Raw genomic sequence first — 7359 nt, forward strand, 5'->3', positions numbered from 1 at the left:
CCAATAATAACATCACAATACCCCATAATGACATCACAATACCCCATAATGACATCACAATACCCCATAATGACATCACAATACCCCATAATGACATCACAATACCCCATAATGACAACGCAAAAACAGTTTTGTAGAATTGTTTGCAAAAAATAAATATCACATTTACATAAGTATTCAGACCCTTTACTCAGTACTTTGTTGAAGCACCTTTGGCCGCGATTACAGCCTCAAGTCTTCTTGGGTATGACGCTACAAGCTTGGCACACCTGTATTTGGGGAGTTTCTCCCATTCTTCTCTGCAGATCCTCTCAAGCTCTGTCAGGTTGGATGGGGAGCGTCGCTGCACAGCTATTTTTCAGGTATCTCCAGAGATGTTAGATCGGGTTCAAGTCTGGGCTCTGGCTGGGCCACTCATTGACATTCAGAGACTTGTCCCGAAGCCACTCCTGCATGGTCTTGGCTGTGAACTTAGGGTCGTTGTCCTGTTGGAAGGTGAACCTTCGCCCCAGTCTGAGGTCCTGAGCAGGTTTTCATCAAGGATCTCTGTACTTTGCTCCGTTCATCTTTCCCTCGATCCTGATCAGTCTACCAGTACCTGTCACTGAAAACATCCCAACAGCATGATGCTGCCACCACCATGCTTCACCGTAGGGATGGTGCCAGGTTTCCTCCAGACGTGACGCTTGGCATTCAGGCCAAAGAGATCAATCTTGGTTTCATCAGACCAGAGAATCTTGTTTCTCATGGTCTAAGAGTCCTTTAGGTGCCTTTTGGCAAACTCCAAGTGGGCTGTCATGTGCCTTTTCCATCTAGCCACTCTACCATAAAGGCCTGATTGGTGGAGTACTGCAGAGATGGTTGTCCTTCTGGAAGTTTCTAGACCCCTAACCTTTCTCCACATTTTGCTACGTTACAGCCTTATTCTAAAATGGATTAAATCATTTTCTTCCCTCATCAATCTACAGAATGTGATTTCAGTTTATTTTTAAACACATTGCAAAAATCTATTTAAAAAAAAAAGTTTTTGCTTTGTAATTTTGGGGTAATGTCTGTAGATTGATGAGGGAAAAAAACAATACATTTTAGAATAAGGTTATAATGTTTTTAAAAAAGTCAAGGTCTGAACACTTTCTGAACACACTAAATAACTGATATAGCCTAGCCCGTTCTCTCTTTTTTCAAACTACCCGGGAGTTCTATTGGCTGCTGTATTTAACCAGCAAACAAGAGCTGGAGTTCTATTGGCTGCTGTATTTAACCAGCAAACAAGAGCGTGCATCCCTCTTCGAATAGTCCACTGGTATTAGAAACGCTAACAAAAATAATGTCCAGCAAGCTATTCTAGTCTAGCTTTTCCTGCATGGGACTCCAAGAGCTAATGAGCGGTTTAAGGAGACAGGCCAGCGGAGCACAAGGGAAGATGAAGGGGAGACCTAGTCAGTTGTACAACGGAATGTTTTCATACTGAAATCTCTTCTGGCCCGACCCTGAGCATTAATGATTCATCATTCAGAGGCCGTAGAGAAGCCAGATTAAAACATCACATATAATTTAACAGTTCCATTTCACGCCATGCTGTTCATATAAATAATTTATAATTTACCAGTTTCTCTCAGTTATTTATCCTGGGAAAGGGGAGTGGTTTTAGGCGGTAAATCCCAGTAACCAGGTTACTGGGATTGAACCCCGTACTGGCCCTCCGCAACTGACTGAGTTCATCAAGAACGGTATAAGGGGATGTTTTTCCCACAGTGACTATTAAAACCTACCCAACTCAGAAACCGTGGATAGATGGCAGCATTCCATCTGGACAAGAGGAATACCTACGTAAGAATGCTGTTCATTGACTATAGCGCAGCCTTCAAAACCATAGTACCCTCCAAGCTCATCATTACGCTCGGGGGCCCTAGGTCTGAACCCTACCCCCCGTGCAACTGGATCCTGGACTTCCTGACGGGCCAACCTCAGGTGGTGAAGGCAGGAAACAACATCTCCACTTCACTGATCCTCAACACAAGAGCCCTACAACCTAGCAGGAGACAGGAACAGGTTAACCACCTAGCAGGAGACAGGAACAGGTTAACCACCTAGCAGGAGACATGAACAGGTTAACCACCTAGCAGGAGACAGGAACAGGTTAACCACCTAGCAGGAGACAGGAACAGGTTAACCACCTAGCAGGAGACAGGAACAGGTTAACCACCTAGCAGGAGACAGGAACAGGTTAACCACCTAGCAGGAGACAGGAACAGGTTAACCACCTAGCAGGAGACAGGAACAGATTAACCACCTAGCAGGAGACAGGAACAGTTTAACCACCTAGCAGGAGACAGGAACAGGTTAACCACCTAGCAGGAGACAGGAACAGGTTAACCACCTAGCAGGAGACAGGAACAGGTTAACCACCTAGCAGGAGACAGGAACAGGTTAACCACCTAGCAGGAGACAGGAACAGGTTAACCACCTAGCAGGAGACAGGAACAGATAACCACATAGCAGGAGACAGGAACAGGTTAACCACCTAGCAGGAGACAGGAACAGATTAACCACCTAGCAGGAGACAGGAACAGGTTAACCACCTAGCAGGAGACAGGAACAGGTTAACCACCTAGCAGGAGACAGGAACAGGTTAACCACCTAGCAGGAGACAGGAACAGGTTAACCACCTAGCAGGAGACAGGTTAACCACCTAGCAGGAGACAGGTTAACCACCTAGCAGGAGACAGGAACAGGATAACCACCTAGCAGGAGACAGGAACAGATTAACCACCTAGCAGGAGACAGGAACAGGTTAACCACCTAGCAGGAGACAGATTAACCACTTAGCAGGAGACAGGAACAGGTTAACCACCTAGCAGGAGACAGGAACAGATTAACCACCTAGCAGGAGACAGGAACAGGTTAACCACCTAGCAGGAGACAGGAACAGGTTAACCACCTAGCAGGGGACAGGAACAGGTTAACCACCTAGCAGGAGACAGGAACAGGTTAACCACCTAGCAGGAGACAGGAACAGGTTAACCACCTAGCAGGAGACAGGAACAGGTTAACCACCTAGCAGGAGACAGGAACAGGTTAACCACCTAGCAGGGGACAGAGCAGGTTAACCACCTAGCGGGAGACAGGAACAGGTTAACCACCTAGCAGGAGACAGGAACAGGTTAACCACCTAGCAGGGGACAGGAACAGGTTAACCACCTAGCAGGAGACAGGAACATGTTAACCACCTAGCAGGAGACAGGAACAGGTTAACCACCTAGCAGGAGACAGGAACAGGTTAACCACCTAGCAGGGGACAGAGCAGGTTAACCACCTAGCGGGAGACAGGAACAGGTTAACCACCTAGCAGGAGACAGGAACAGGTTAACCACCTAGCAGGAGACAGGAACATGTTAACCACCTAGCAGGAGACAGGAACAGGTTAACCACCTAGCAGGAGACAGGAACAGGTTAACCACCTAGCAGGAGACAGGTTAACCACCTAGCAGGGGACAGGAACAGGTTAACCACCTAGCAGGAGACAGGTTAACCACCTAGCAGGAGACAGGAACAGGTTAACCACCTAGCAGGAGACAGGAACAGATTAACCACCTAGCAGGAGACAGGAACAGGTTAACCACCTAGCAGGAGACAGGAACAGATTAACCACCTAGCAGGAGACAGGAACAGGTTAACCACCTAGCAGGAGACAGATTAACCACTTAGCAGGAGACAGGAACAGGTTAACCACCTAGCAGGAGACAGGAACAGATTAACCACCTAGCAGGAGACAGGAACAGGTTAACCACCTAGCAGGAGACAGGAACAGGTTAACCACCTAGCAGGGGACAGGAACAGGTTAACCACCTAGCAGGAGACAGGAACAGGTTAACCACCTAGCAGGGGACAGAGCAGGTTAACCACCTAGCGGGAGACAGGAACAGGTTAACCACCTAGCAGGAGACAGGAACAGGTTAACCACCTAGCAGGAGACAGGAACAGGTTAACCACCTAGCAGGAGACAGGAACAGGTTAACCACCTAGCAGGAGACAGGAACAGGTTAACCACCTAGCGGGGGACAGGAACAGGTTAACCACCTAGCAGGGGACAGGAACAGGTTAACCACCTAGCAGGGGACAGGAACAGGTTAACCACCTAGCAGGAGACAGAACAGGTTAACCACCTAGCAGGAGACAGAGCAGGTTAACCACCTAGCAGGAGACAGGAACTAGTTAACCACCTAGCAGGGGACAGGAACAGACTAACAACCTAGCAGGAGACAGGAACAGGTTAACCACCTAGCAGGGGACAGGAACAGATTAACAACCTAGCAGGAGACAGGAACAGATTAACCACCTAGCAGGAGACAGGAACAGGTTAACCACCTAGCAGGAGACAGGAACAGGTTAACCACCTAGCAGGAGACAGGAACAGGTTAACCACCTAGCGGGGGACAGAGCAGGTTAACCACCTAGCAGGAGACAGGAACAGGTTAACCACCTAGCAGGAGACAGGAACAGGTTAACCACCTAGCAGGAGACAGGAACAGGTTAACCACCTAGCGGGAGACAGGTTAACCACCTAGCAGGAGACAGGAACATGTTAACCACCTAGCAGGAGACAGAGCAGGTTAACCACCTAGCAGGAGACAGGAACAGGTTAACCACCTAGCGGGAGACAGGAACAGGTTAACCACCTAGCAGGAGACAGAGCAGGTTAACCACCTAGCAGGAGACAGGAACAGGTTAACCACCTAGCGGGAGACAGGAACAGGTTAACCACCTAGCGGGAGACAGGAACAGGTTAACCACCTAGCGGGAGACAGAGCAGGTTAACCACCTAGCGGGAGACAGGAACAGGTTAACCACCTAGCAGGAGACAGAGCAGGTTAACCACCTAGCAGGAGACAGGAACAGGTTAACCACCTAGCAGGAGACAGGAACAGGTTAACCACCTAGCAGGAGACAGGAACAGGTTAACCACCTAGCAGGAGACAGGAACAGGTTAACCACCTAGCAGGAGACAGGAACAGGAACAGGTTAACCACCTAGCAGGAGACAGGAACAGGTTAACCACCTAGCAGGAGACAGGAACAGGAACAGGTTAACCACCTAGCAGGAGACAGGAACACGAACAGATTAACCACCTAGCAGGAGACAGGAACAGGTTAACCACCTAGCAGGAGACAGGAACAGGTTAACCACCTAGCAGGAGACAGGAACAGGTTAACCACCTAGCAGGAGACAGGAACAGGTTAACCACCTAGCAGGAGACAGGAACAGGTTAACCACCTAGCAGGAGACAGGAACAGGTTAACCACCTAGCAGGAGACAGGAACAGGTTAACCACCTAGCAGGAGACAGGAACAGGTTAACCACCTAGCAGGAGACAGGAACAGGTTAACCACCTAGCGGGAGACAGGAACAGGTTAACCACCTAGCAGGAGACAGGAACAGGTTAACCACCTAGCAGGAGACAGGAACAGGTTAACCACCTAGCAGGAGACAGGAACAGATTAACCACCTAGCAGGGGACAGGAACAGGTTAACCACCTAGCAGGAGACAGGAACAGGTTAACCACCTAGCAGGAGACAGGAACAGGTTAACCACCTAGCAGGAGACAGGAACAGGTTAACCACCTAGCAGGAGACAGGAACAGGTTAACCACCTAGCAGGGGACAGGAACAGGTTAACCACCTAGCAGGAGACAGGAACAGGTTAACCACCTAGCAGGAGACAGGAACAGGTTAACCACCTAGCAGGAGACAGGAACAGTTTAACCACCTAGCAGGAGACAGGAACAGGTTAACCACCTAGCAGGAGACAGGAACAGGTTAACCACCTAGCAGGAGACAGGAACAGGTTAACCACCTAGCAGGAGACAGGAACAGGTTAACCACCTAGCAGGAGACAGGAACAGGTTAACCACCTAGCAGGAGACAGGAACAGGTTAACCACCTAGCAGGAGACAGGAACAGGTTAACCACCTAGCAGGAGACAGGAACAGGTTAACCACCTAGCAGGAGACAGGAACAGGTTAACCACCTAGCGGGAGACAGGAACAGGTTAACCACCTAGCAGGAGACAGGAACAGGTTAACCACCTAGCAGGAGACAGGAACAGGTTAACCACCTAGCAGGAGACAGGAACAGGTTAACCACCTAGCAGGAGACAGGAACAGGTTAACCACCTAGCAGGAGACAGGAACAGGTTAACCACCTAGCAGGAGACAGGAACAGGTTAACCACCTAGCGGGGGACAGAGCAGGTTAACCACCTAGCAGCAGACAGGAACAGGTTAACCACCTAGCAGGAGACAGGAACAGGTTAACCACCTAGCAGGAGACAGGAACAGGTTAACCACCTAGCAGGGGACAGAACAGGTTAACCACCTAGCAGGAGACAGGAACAGGTTAACCACCTAGCAGGAGACAGGAACAGGTTAACCACCTAGCGGGAGACAGGAACAGGTTAACCACCTAGCAGGAGACAGGAACAGGTTAACCACCTAGCAGGAGACAGAACAGGTTAACCACCTAGCAGGAGACAGAACAGGTTAACCACCTAGCAGGAGACAGAGCAGGTTAACCACCTAGCGGGAGACAGGAACAGGTTAACCACCTAGCAGGAGACAGAGCAGGTTAACCACCTAGCAGGGGACAGAACAGGTTAACCACCTAGCAGGAGACAGAACAGGTTAACCACCTAGCAGGAGACAGGAACAGATAACCACATAGCAGGAGACAGGAACAGGTTAACCACCTAGCAGGAGACAGGAACAGATTAACCACCTAGCAGGAGACAGGAACAGGTTAACCACCTAGCAGGAGACAGGAACAGGTTAACCACCTAGCAGGAGACAGGAACAGGTTAACCACCTAGCAGGAGACAGGAACAGGTTAACCACCTAGCAGGAGACAGAGCAGGTTAACCACCTAGCAGGAGACAGGAACAGGTTAACCACCTAGCAGGAGACAGGAACAGGTTAACCACCTAGCAGGAGACAGGAACAGGTTAACCACCTAGCAGGAGACAGGAACAGGTTAACCACCTAGCAGGAGACAGGAACAGGAACAGGTTAACCACCTAGCAGGAGACAGGAACAGGTTAACCACCTAGCAGGAGACAGGAACAGGAACAGGTTAACCACCTAGCAGGAGACAGGAACACGAACAGATTAACCACCTAGCAGGAGACAGGAACAGGTTAACCACCTAGCAGGAGACAGGAACAGGTTAACCACCTAGCAGGAGACAGGAACAGGTTAACCACCTAGCAGGAGACAGGAACAGGTTAACCACCTAGCAGGAGACAGGAACAGGTTAACCACCTAGCAGGAGACAGGAACAGGTTAACCACCTAGCAGGAGACAGGAAC

Source organism: Salvelinus fontinalis, chromosome 3, assembly GCF_029448725.1.
Source record: "Salvelinus fontinalis isolate EN_2023a chromosome 3, ASM2944872v1, whole genome shotgun sequence".
Taxonomy (NCBI): domain Eukaryota; kingdom Metazoa; phylum Chordata; class Actinopteri; order Salmoniformes; family Salmonidae; genus Salvelinus; species Salvelinus fontinalis.